General features: G+C 43.2%; 1 pseudogene; it reads right to left on the reverse strand.

Annotated features, from left to right (window-relative positions):
• Positions 1-3428: 3428 nt before the first annotated feature.
• Positions 3429-12745, reverse strand: LOC123153804 (uncharacterized; annotated as a pseudogene).
• Positions 12746-13344: the final 599 nt, after the last annotated feature.

Here is a 13344-nt window from a genome sequence, read left to right on the forward strand (position 1 = left end):
AAAACAATACGTGTAGGACACAGGAGCACGGGCTCCTCAATGCGTACGGTAGCGCCGCCGCCGCGCGCCCGTTCCTCTCTGGCGCCACCGCCGCCCTGCTCTTGTTCCCCTCCCTATATCCATCTCAATCTTCTCCGGCGCACCACGATCTTCAACCTCCTGCCGCCGTATGTCTCCGATTTGGATCGGAGTCCGTGTTCCCCCAGGATAAGTGCTGCAACACGAATCCATGGCGTGCCCGACCCAGATTTCAGAGGGACTTGGCTGCCATTATTAGAAGGAGCCCTCAACCGGAATCTCCATTAAATCACATCATATCGCAACTTTTGAAGAGTTGTCCAGGATCGTCTCAGCCGAGTTCGCCGGAAGAAAATCCGCCGCCCAAGCGTACTACACCTGAGCCGGAAGAACCCTGCCGAACATGCTACCCCGGAGGTATGTACTAGCTTTTGCCAAATTATTCTGTAAAATTTTCATCTACAATCATAAAAAGTGATGTTCTTCTTGGTCTGGTCAGAAAGTACTGAACCTTTTTTCTGCAATCTTTGTATTTGTTCTGCTTGAAAAAATCTAGGACTGATCTTTTGGTCCGTTTGGTGTCAATGAGTAAATGTTTCGTACAGAAAATCAGTGCTCCAGATTACAATTGCTTCATATATGATATCAAATGTATTTTATGTGCTTTCTGCCACAAGTCGTATGTGTGCTTTTCAAAATTATTTATTAGAATTCTAAAAGATTTTGAAAGCCAGTCTTAATCATTAGGCCTCTTTCATGCGTGTTAAGTACCCCATGGTATCTTTTATCAATTTGCCCAAAACACATTCAGCGTCATCAATTGACATGCTACAACACAGTGAACAGACTTCAGATGTCCTTTTACTCAGGTTGTGAGCTGGTGATTCTTGTTTTTGTAACCCCCTAATTTTGATGTTTTAAAGTGTCAGAGTTAGTGAAGTTTGGTGGCTTATAGCTAGACGACTGACCTTAAAAGTACACTTACAGTTCTGGTGGTACCAAAGTTTTCGTTTTTGTTCCTGTTATCTATGCCCTTAACACATGGACTGAAGTTTGTTTCTGCCATTTGAAAAAGCCTTTTCTACCACTGTGTTATCCCTTGGCTTCATTCTCAGCAAGCACCAGGACTTACGGACATAGCTTTGGTTCTGCCAAGTATGTATATATAGAAAATATTTATTCTGCAGAAATTGCTAATTGTTATTGTAGTTTTCATGCCTACCAGACCAAATCAAAGGTAGGTGCTTTGTTTCTCAAGTGAAGTAAGTCAAACTGTTATAGTAGGAGGATTATCCTAAGTCCTAACATAAGGGCGTTGAAATCATGTACAGTTGGTTCAGACAATGCTTAGCTTGTTTTTGTTAAGATCAAGTTCAGTTGCTCTTGCATCTTAGATCGATTTGAGTTTCTACACCAAGTCTAGAGCTTAAATGTTACTCCCTCCGTCCCACAATGTAAGATCGTTTTTCAAGCTATGTTCTTATATTGTGGGACGGAGGCAGTAAAAGGCACATCTGATCTGATAAGGAGCATTCTAACTGTCAGTTTTAAAACAGATTTTGCTCTTTTCTGAAACGAAATATGAGGAATCAAACCGTATGGTTCTCCAATTTTATGGTACTAAATTCAGATATATCAGAGACGCTATTATGTTAGCTGCATGGTCAGTTGCTCTTGCATTCTTAGATTGATTTGAGTTTCTACACCAAGCCGAGAGCTTAAATGTTAAAAGGCACATTCTGATATTATAAGGAGCATTCTAAATATCAGCTTTAATAACAGATTCTGCTATTTTCTGAAACAAAATATGAGGAGTCAACCATATGGTTCCCCAATTTTATGGTACTAAATTCAGATATATCAGAGGTACTATTATGTTAGCTGCATGTAGTTTACATGAGCATGCCAAGCTAGATGATGTTATAGGCCTTTAGGTGTTGCTATTCTCTATTCTCAGCCATATCTTACAAAAATGTTGATAAGCTAAACACCTCTGTACCAAATCTTATTTATCCACATCATTTCAAGAAAGCTACCTTTTTCCCATGCCTACAGTTATCTGGGAAGATTTCTCTAACTCTTTTGAGTGTGTGCTCTCGACACTAACTTATAAAAATACTCAAATTAAATACTCAAAACACAGCGATATGTTTTTTCTGCACCAGATGTGGTAACAAAAGAAGGGGAGCCTTGGCGCAGTGGCAAAGCTGCTGCCTTGTGACCATAAGGTCATGGGTTCAAGTCCTGGAAACAGCCTCTTACAGAAATATAGAGAAAGGCTGCGTACAATAGACCCAAAGTGGTCGGACCCTTCCCCGGACCCTGCGCAAGCGGGAGCTACATGCACCGGGTTGCCCTTTTTTTAGATGTGGTAACAAAAAGGTGCAAAGGAGGTACAGTTCAGTTCCTAGGTGCCTAGGTGCAACCCCGGCCACAATAGCCTTGGACGGCCTGAACGGCGCAGATGAGCGCTTCTCCCCAGGGAGGGCCATGTCGCCGTAGGTGAGAACTGCCCGAGCGAGCCGGCAGACATAACCCGGTAAGAATGTGACGCAGAGATTGGATTTTGCTTGGTTAAAGATTGGTCCTTTGGTGTGTTTGTCGGCCTTTATGCTTTTGATGGATTACGCCTAACACTTCTGCTCACTCATCACTCATTATTTACTCTGTATTCATCAAACTTTATTTATTTTGCACTATATCGTAGCATGTTCAAGGGACACACGCAGAGATGGCCATGATGCTAGCTGATAGCACCTGTTAACTTAAGAAGTTTACATGCCTTTTTCTCTAATTAAAAGAGAGTTTCTTACAAACCATTGAGCCTGCCAGTTATAAAGATTTATGACTCTAAAGCCACTAAACTTCAGGTCGGTCTGTCGAGTATACCTCCATAATTCTCCATCTACGATACTGAAGTATATTGATGATTCTTTGTTTCAGGATATGTGGAAAAGCTATTTGCACTGCATTTCAAGGCAGATCGTAGATTACATGGCTAAGCAGCCCACCTATATTGCTGATTGTTTACTGTGTTATTTGAATTAAAATGATTTATGTATTTTGTTAGAGCATTCACATGCCATATTAATTTCAGAAAAACAATTTCTAGTTTAATGGTTCATGTATTGTTATGTCTAAAGTGAAAATTCCAAACAAAATTAGTCATAATTTGTATTTATAATGATGAATAAAGATGTTTCAATCGCTATATTTAAACTAAGGTTTTGAAATAAAATTGTGGTCTCTAAGCTTGTGTCAGGTGGTCCATCAACCAACGTATTATATTAGCTAGCATTTCTAATTCGTAAGCGCTACCCACGATCAATTTTATTTGATTTGAATTAACAAGGCATGGGCCCTTTTGTACAATCTATAATCATCATGATAGATATTATGTTCTCGATGGCTTATTTGATGGCCACAATTTTCTTACCCCGTTGCAACGCACGGGCCCTTTTGCTAGTAATACCAAATGCTAACATGATACTGAGTGCCATTTGCATATATACACGTTTACTCTCTACAAAAGACAACAGTCTGGCGTATATAACTCACCTATGAAACTTCTTTGTTCTGATGAATAATACAAATGCTACGGCAGACCCGAAAACACAAACACATGCCATGATAAGGAAGGGGAGTGTGAAGCAGTGCTTACCGGCGCAGGCAAACTCACCTTGTGGCGACTCCTCGTCACAGAAGTGCCTCTGGAAACCAGAGCCGACGTAGAGCGACGCATGGAAACCGGAGGAGATGATGGTGTGGCCTACACCCATGACCAGAAGTGTAGCTGCTATAAAAAAGGTCTGCCTACTCCTCGCGACCGGAGGAAGTGATTCGAGACGTAGCCTGCGCCGAACCTCCCCGACAAGTTCCAGATGCTCCAGAGTGACACCTGGGTGCTGGTCTCCCTGCTCGTGTAGTCAAAGAGAGCCCCTGATCTGGCTGATGTTGTTCACCGTGGCTATCCCCGATCCCATCCCGCAGGCCATCACAAGGAAGAGCAGCGAGAAGTCGAGTTTACACATGGCCTGCACCACATTCAAGTTTTCTTTGTGCGATGACATGTCCTGACCAGATCCCACAAGTGCAATGCTAGAGCTGGCTCTTCTCGCTGTTTCGATTCTGTCTTCTGAGCTATTACAACAATAACTGATGGAGACATGATCAACAGCAGGAGTATCGCGAAGCAAACACTCTGTCCAGCTGAACCTATCACTGATACTTGGTCGCAGATTATGACAACCATCAGGTACCCAGCAACAGTAACGGCCATGAGAGAGAAAGCATCAAGGAACTTCTTGTTGTACCGCCGATGAGCGCTGTGGACATTGACAAAATACATGAGCAGCAATGCGATGGCTGTGGGTAATATCTCTAGCATAAGGTATGAAACTGCCAGGATCAATATGGAGAGTGCACTGTACCTGAACCAGTGTTGCTGCACTCAAGCCCAGAAAACCATGTATAGATGGTTTAATGCCATATGAAGGAGTATGCCATGTCTGTAATTGTGTAACGAGATAAAACATGATACACTGCCTAATAAACGCACCTTATGATTAATAGTTTGCTATGTTGTCAAGAAACAGAGTGCAGGTTAGGATTATTGAGCAAAGCGTGTGCATTGTTGGATCCACACACGTTCATCATCAGATTTGCGAATTAGTTAGGTGAAAACTCAATACAATAACGATGAAAGTTCGTGCAATTAACGCAAATGATAGATCCAATCAGTGTGGTAGATACAAGATTTCAGGAAACAAACATGGTGCTGAAAGGATGAGGCCAGCAAAAGAAGGCTGCATTATTGCCTCTCTGGTGTCTCCGGGCCAGAACACATTATAATGAAACAGTGACTGTGCCTACACAATTGTACTCTTCCTCTAGAACCAGTGATGCTGCCTCCCAGGGAGCAAGAATTACTACAAGTCTAAGAAATCACATTACTGTACCTTTCTGCTACTTTGGGCATATACATAATACATCATCTGTATACTGTGCTATGCCACCAGAACAGATTCCTCAGAGTCACAGCACATAAGAAAGGAACTAAAAGCAAACAAAACACATGGTTCTTCTGATTTTTGATTCCTCGGAGTCACAGCAGAGAATGTGGCCCTTTTAATTTCACATGGATATTTTGATACTTTGGATATTTTGATTTCAGCATATACATCATCTACACATGGTTATATTGTAGCATAACTCGCTATAGGTCTGATTAATCACATCATTTAGGATTTTAGGTACTGATGCAGAGCAGAGACTGAATACTGCTTAGCAGAGTAAGAAAGAAAGCCAGCCAGCGGAATCAGGACGGATGTACCTTCACGATGCCGTTGACGGTGCCGCCGTGGTCAGGGAAGTTCTCGACGGTGGTGACGACATCGGCCGTACTATAGGAAGGTCTGCGCCTGCGCGGCCAGCCGCATGTCGAGGCAGACGAGCGGGATCGGGGCCGGCGCGGCCCCGGCAACGGCGAGCCAGCCACATGGCACATGGGGAGGTACCCGGCGGCTCAGAGCGCGGCGCTGGCGAGGTGGACGATGCAGGGTCGTCAGAGGCCCCCGAGCGCCTACGCGGAAAGGAAGCCGGCGAGGACCCCGGCGTTGGCGCCCACGTCGAAGAAGGCGACGGCGTGGAGCGCGGACTGGTCGTAGCCCTGCGACGCCTTGATTACCGGCGAGTATACACCGAAGCAGTGGCTGCCATCCAGGCCCGTATCGTGGACATGTGCAGCGTGTGCGGCTGTACAGGCCCCCAAATTAGTGGGGCCCCAGATTTGTATATACTTAGTACTAGTATTCTTAGTAATTAGCACAAAACAGGTTGTAGCATGCCTGCGGGCCCCACAATGAATTAACTGAGCTAACTCTCAACTTGTGTTCCCAAGAGTAGTAAATTACAACGCCACCGCTGTTGGTCGTTCCTCTCAGGCCCTCTTCTCACGCACGCCTCTCTCTCTATTACCATTCTCTCTTCGTCTTCTTCACAACGCCGCCGTCGTTCCTCTTTCCCTGCTAAATTAAATCAATCTCCAGTCCTTCACTAGCCAACGTTCCGCTCCAAATCCCTCAACTATTAATTTTTCACGATTTCCCCAAATTATCCGTTGCAATGAGCTGTGGAATAGGTAACGTATCACTTCCAATCCCCATCTATTTATTTGGTTGGTGTTCTATTCATCTCGAATCATCAGACCTGCAAATCAGTCTTTCACTCGACCTCCTTCGTTTCCAGTTGCCACCTTGCCGGCCCTGCGACCTGTGTGTGTTAGAATCAAGTGGAGCCTGGATCCCTAGAGGCCCTGCTCGTCACAGAGATCCAAGCGCTCAGCGGGCCGGATGAGGTTGCGAGTTCTTGATCGCCAAAGCAACACGCATCTCCTCCCCCTGATCTTCTTCTCACATCGATCGAAGACAGGTTCTTTTGTTTCATTCTTTTTTGACCGCAGGTTCATTTTCTAGTTCCTGTGTGTCGCTTATTTTACTTTCTGCAATGTCCTCTAGAATTAGGAAGTGCCAGTCAGGATATGAAAAACGTCAGAAAAAAAGATACTCAGTGAATCTCTAAAAGGTGGTCTTGATAGGTTTGTTGTTAAAGAACCAAACATTTCTTCTGAAAATCTCTAGATGTTATTCAGAAGATTGTATTCTGTACCAACGTGATATATAATCCTAATAATAATAACAATTAGATCTTGTTTTCCTCATCGTCACTTGCTATGCCGAGGGCCCATTTTCTGACTTCGCACCGGGCCTCCATTTTTCCTGGTACGGCCCTGCTGCCACCCCGCGAAGCGCTGGATTAGCGTGCTCGCCGCGAGCGCCGACCACCGGCCCACCGCGCCATCGCCGCCTCGCCCCGCCGGAACAGAGGAGGAAAAAACAAAGCTTATTTTTTGACTCGTGGTGTAGGCTCCAATGATGTGGGGCCTCTCTATGCTGACACGTAAGCTACGAGACACGCACTAAATGCCCGCGTCATTGACAGCATGGACCAACTCAGAGAAACCACTGCATTTGTGAAAATAGAAAATTTAAGCTTCTTTTGACAAAACTTTCAATCAACTCTATTTTTTTAGAGGTATGATCTATTCATCATACAAAGAACACATAATGAAATGCATCCATGTCCATAGATCATTTAGCGATGACTACAAGCATTTGAGCGAATCGAAGGCGTGCCATCATCCTCGCCCTCCCTCACCAAAGCCGCACCAAACTTGTTGTAGCAGACAGCCGAAAGTCGTCGTGTTAAAGCCTCACAGGACAGAACAGTACCCATGCTTATGGAAAATTTGACCATGATGGCAAAAAGAAACGACTGATTTCTTTTGTGACAATGAAAATGAACCTATAGTGTTATGCAAATTGATTAGGGATTTTGTTTTACACGAGAGTAATTAGAAGTGGTCCAACTCAAGAAAAAAAAGTAACTAGAAGTTGTTCGTGCGTTTCGCCAAGGCCGTTCTTCGTTCGTGAGGCCTATATTTTATGGTGTCTGTGACTACCTTAATTGTGTGTGAGACTTGGGGGTGAAAACAGGTCGGATAGTGCTCTTACCAGCTCCGTTTTCATATTTTCAAAACAATACGAATGTGAATATGAATATTCTTGAATACAAATGCGGATGATATGTTTACTCGATTCCGAGCGGATACAGTTAATAGTGACATATTAGTTAAAGAAAATAATAGAATAGCCAGATGACATAAAATAATCAACATGCAACATATAATAAGTCAATCATAGACAAGATTATGAATAAATACTACAACAATGCATAGTAATCACTAAGTTTAATTATACAAAAAAAATCAGACAACTTATTAGGCTTTTATGTTGGATAATTGTCGTATTGAGGGCTGAGGCTAGAACTGCACAAATTATAGCTCATGAAATTTTATTCGGATACGGATATATCCACTTCCATGTCCATATTTGTGTCAAAATGACATACTCCCTCCGCTCCATATTAATTATCACTGATTTAGTACAACAACTAATATAGTTCGAAGGGAGTATCATATTTGTATTTGTACCGTATTTGTATTTGTTTGTAAAATAAACCAGGAAATTTATTTCTATTTTTATTTTAGTTCAGATGCAGATGTTTTTTCTAATTGGATGCAAATGTTTCAGATACGAATAGTCATTTTCTTGGATGCAAAATATCGGCTATTCCAGATTATGCACTGCAACTTTCCACCCCTAGTCAGACTATGTTTATGTGCTTTGAGAACATGGTTATGCTTATGTTCTTTTTTTAGAAACACAATACAGACATAGACGCTCATAAGCACATATGCTTATGGTCTATTTATTGTTGTTATGTTCATATTTCGTCTCATATAATGTTATTGTTATTTGATGCCATGTCACACGCATCATTTGTGATCATTCTCAGATGGCTGTGTACATGCATGTTCGTTATTTGAGCCATCTCTCATGTCACAAGGTGTTGCAAAAATGAAACTCACTTTCTGCATCTAATGATCACTTTTGCACCTCTACGGTTTCTAAACTTTAAAGGTGGGTGTTAATCCTACCTTATATATTTTCTCTAGAGTGCACAAATGTAGGTGGACTCAACCTATTTAGGACAGTAAAACTGCATCAAATCCCTACCCTCTGACGGCAAAGTACTCTTTGCTGATTAAGGGTTTGCAGACAATCTTTGTCGTTAGCCAGCTGACGACAAAATCTTTGATGTCTGTAATCCTGCCTTTGCCGTCTATACTTGCCTGATGGCAAACTGCCTGATTCCTGTGGTGTCACGGCCTTAGCATTTCTGGCCATCCATTTTTTCTAATCTAGACGTTTATGGCAGTTAGATTTGGTGTATATAGCCACCTGGAACGCACCTGTTAATTACTGGCCCGACTGTCCTACTAGGTTGTTGTTGGGTACATGTTGCACAGAGGGCGGGTTCCTGGCCATCTGCATCCCTTTGATCACCTATGGTAGGGATGTTGAGGTATCTTGGGTACATGTTGCATAGAGGGCAGGCTCCTTGCCAGCTGCATCTCTTTGATCACCTGACTTGCTAAGAGCCTAAGAAGCCACTGAGATGACCTTGGATTGTCCCGTAGACGACCCTGGATTGGAACTCTGATCTGTACTCTTCTTGTTTAAAGCTCAAACCCCATTTAATTATATTTTTGTTAAAAATGAACTAACGGACGCACAAATCATGCGCGTGCACACATAAATCAGGACACTCCACCTGTGTCCTGAATGTCGGCATACCCGACCGTCGTATATTGTGCGAAGGGTGCTTGCTACCGGAGCAAGGACATATATGTGGAAGAATGTCTTCATGGTGTCAATGTTGTTTGACAGTGGTGGTTGATGAAGACAAATAGATGAGATGAGACCCCCCTATTTATGGATGAAGTGACAGATTTTCCTTGAGCCATCATATGCTGCCTTTTTGCGGGGGGAAATTCTAATCTATTCATCTTCAATCATGGCGGTACAACAAACACCAAAAATAATAAAAACTACATCCAGATCCGTAGACCACCTAGCGATGACTACAAGCATTGAAGCGAGCCGAAGGCGCGTCGCCGTCATCGCCCCTCCATTACGGGATCCGGGCAAAACTTGTTTTAGTAGACAGTCGGGAAGTCGTCGTGCTAAGGCCCCATAAGACCAGCGCACAAGAACAGCAACCGCCACCCATAAAGAGTAGCGTAGATCGGAAGGATCTAACCTGAAAACACACGAACGTAGACGAACGATGAACAGATCCGAGCAAATCCATCAAGGACAAATCCGCCGGAGACACACATCCACACGCCCACCGACGATGCTAAACGCGCCACCAGAACAGGGGCTAGGCGGGAAGAACCTTATTCCATCTTCAGGGAGCCGCCACCGTCTCGCCTTCCTGAGTTAGACACAAACCCTAACAAATCTCAAAGACACATCTAAAAACGAAGCCCTCTCACCGGCAGGGGCCGGGATCCGCCGCGCTCCCATGACCCCAAGGCCACCGGAGACGAGGCGGACCAGTGACGGTGTCGATGGGAGGCAGAGGAACCCTAGTTGGGGAGGAGGCGGCTGCCTGAGTCATGTCTCACATCCAATTTTGAAGCCTAGAAAATGAGTGTTCATCGTATGCTGCTTTAGTGCTTACAAATTTAGTTCGGATACTAATCGAAGTGACTTAATTTGCTAGTGCACACAAGTATCCAAGTTGTCGTAGATGGTGTTACCGCCCATTTCTTTTCTCAAGATAGACCAGAAGTAATGTTGTACCAAAACTTTAGACTTTATGCGTTTGAACTTGTAATGTTGTTTTAGTTGTTAGCTACAGAAGGATCTAGATCAAATTGTTAAGGATTTTTTTTACAAGGTAGTGGCACATGATAAGTAGTTCATTTGGATGTTGTCCTCTTCCAGATGGCAATATGATGTAGGGGATTAGCAACACCATCAGCAAATCTAAGAGGCGCACATCAAAAACAGAGAAGAGGGGAACAAGCAGCGATGCTGCTCTTGATTCATTTTTTTTTGTATGGCATCTAGTACCTTTCTTTTCTATCTCTCCCCAGCGACCAGGGCAGATAGAAAAGGAGGCCACACAAGCACTATAGAGACTTGTAGATTAAGCAAAAGGAAGCAGTAACACTCTACTTAGTTGAAGCTGCTGCATCACAATGCTTTTGCTTTGACTACATTAAGAATCATGTGGTACACAAAATCGATGATGTTTCGTGTACTGCACCATTAGGAGCGATGTGTGGCATGTCCTCGCCTGCTTTTAGTTTTGTAGCACACCAAAAAAACATATGGCATGAAGCTTCATGTTTCTTTCTTTTGTGAAGTATAACTAGTACCGCTATGAAGGAAAGATCAAGATGTTCGTAGTTTGTACCGAGTTTGTTAGACATTGTACACCACAATAAGTAGTGGTTCATCAGGATGACGTCCGGCCTCTTCTATCCATGTTTTTTTTTCAAATATCAATCCATGTTTTTTGTTTTGTATTATATTTCCTATCATGATGTTCATGCCTCCTAGTAGTTCTTATTTTCATTACTCGCTCAGTCCCAAAATAAGTGTCTTAACTTTGTACTAATTTTAGTACAAAGTTGCGAGACACTTATTTGGAGTCGGAGGGAGTATTATTTTGTGATACAACATTTGTGATGTTGCTTGTTACCCATGACCAAGTTATGTGTTGAATGACAATGAAAGTGGTGCTCACCGTCACTATGAGAGTAAGGAGAACCGTAGGAAGTAGAATGTTTTTAGTTGTGTCCATGGTGTTTTGGTAATCATGAAGATGCACACATTAGATTAGGCCTCTCTTTATGTAAAGATGAGGTGACACTACCCCCCCCCCCACCCCTCTTGTGTACTGATTTGCTAATTTAGTTATAGAAACCAGACAAAAGGTATTTCCCAAGGACGCAGAAAAGGCATAAGTTGTTGGCTTCAAACTTTAAGCTTTTGTGAAAATGAATTTGTAGTGTTCCACTGGTTGTTCAAGATGGATGAGGACCAAACTATTAGATATTTATCCTAACAAAATTAGAATGTGTGTAATTTTTTGATAGATATTGTGTCTTAAAGTAGTTGTACACAAAAAGTAATGCATCAAGATTCCCTGTACAAAATTTAAAGAATTGAGAAGACGTCCTATACTAGGCTTGGTTTCTTTTCATCTTATGTTTAGAATTGTTTAGTTCATGCCTGGATGTTCCACATTTAATTGTTAAAACAAATTGTAAAGGTCACCTCTATGGTATATAGGACCCAATTTGGATCCGTGAATACTTAAGCCGAGATGCCGGGGTCCTACATCCACTCTCCTAACCAAGTGAGCTAGATTCACTTCCTTAGATTTAAACATTTTTGTGAAATTAGATTTGTGCTATTGTGCAAGTTGTTAGGATGGACAGATGTTGACAACGTATTTATATTGAGGTTATGGTGCAAAAGAAACATGAAGCGGCTCTGCACAACTATAGATTTGATCAGCACGTTAGTGACTAATATTGATTTCTTTTAGCTATATGCCAGACTAAAAAGGGAGCATAGTCTTGTCAAACAAAAATAGTTCTTTTGAATGAATCATTTCATCCTCTCCTCAATCATTCTTGTTTATTGTTAAATGAGTTCAAACATGACAACGAACCACCACCAAAAACTCATATTCACGCATACACAGATGTTAGTATATTTTATTCATGACCACATCTATTTGTCACATCCAATGGTATGTGACAGTTCATTGGTCGCTAATAATGGCTATATCACTAGTAATAGCCATTAGTAGCGACGAACTTGCAGTTGGAATCCAATTTGCATTTGGACGGCAACATCATGGCCCTCTGAATTTGTTTGGTTATCTGGCCTTGCTGAAAACCAAAGATGCCACCAAGGTTGCCTTGGACGGCTCTCCAAATGGCCTCACAACGGCACTTCTTTGCTATCGGGCGTAGTTGCTGGCAACACTGGTCTAGGGCCTCTTGTTCACAGGCGCCCTTCCACCATTTCAAAAGCCTGGCGATTGAAAAACCCTTCACCGCCAAGCACCACTCCATCACATAATCCTTGCAAGAGTCCAGCTTCGTCTTCTCCGGTGGGCAGTTTTGAGAACCAAACCCTCCGCCACCGTTCTCATAGCTGCCGCCAACCTCTTTGTATTGCGCAATGGTTGTGCTCACTACAAGAGAAAGGAGAGCTAGGAGGAATAAGGTCTTCATGTTATCAATGTTGTTTTGGCGGTGGTGAAGATGAACAGAAGAGATAAGAGTCCCGTTGTGATGGCCTGGATTATTAGGGATGATAGACTACTCATATCAATAAGGAATTCCTTCTTTCCAGGAGCCCATTCGGACAGAACTCCAAAGTTAAGCGTGCTTAGCTTGGAGTAGTGTCAGGATGGGTGACTGACCAGGAAGTTTCTCCCGGGTGCGCACGAGTGAGGACAAAGTGCGCAGAAAAGACTAGTATTGATCTGTGGGGCCAGTCTAGATTCCGCTAGGAGTAACGACCACCGGCGGGTGTGTCCGGGGCGTTACAAGTTGGTATCAGAGCCGACTCTCGCGTTACACGGATGGTTGCGGACAGGTGTGTGGTCATGTTGTTCATGACGTTTGTGACCCGTCGTGGCACCCGGCATGGCACATGTACCGGACTGGAAGCACAGACGTTTGTGCCAAGAGGGAACGTTCCTGTGGCCCGACGAGGACGTCGGTTCCTCTGAGTGGGGGTGTATGTGATGGCCTGGATTATTAGGGATGATAGACTACTCATATCAATAAGGAATTCCTTCTTTCCGGGAGCCCATTCGGACAGAACT

Source organism: Triticum aestivum, chromosome 7A, assembly GCF_018294505.1.
Source record: "Triticum aestivum cultivar Chinese Spring chromosome 7A, IWGSC CS RefSeq v2.1, whole genome shotgun sequence".
NCBI classification, from domain to species: Eukaryota; Viridiplantae; Streptophyta; class Magnoliopsida; order Poales; family Poaceae; genus Triticum; species Triticum aestivum.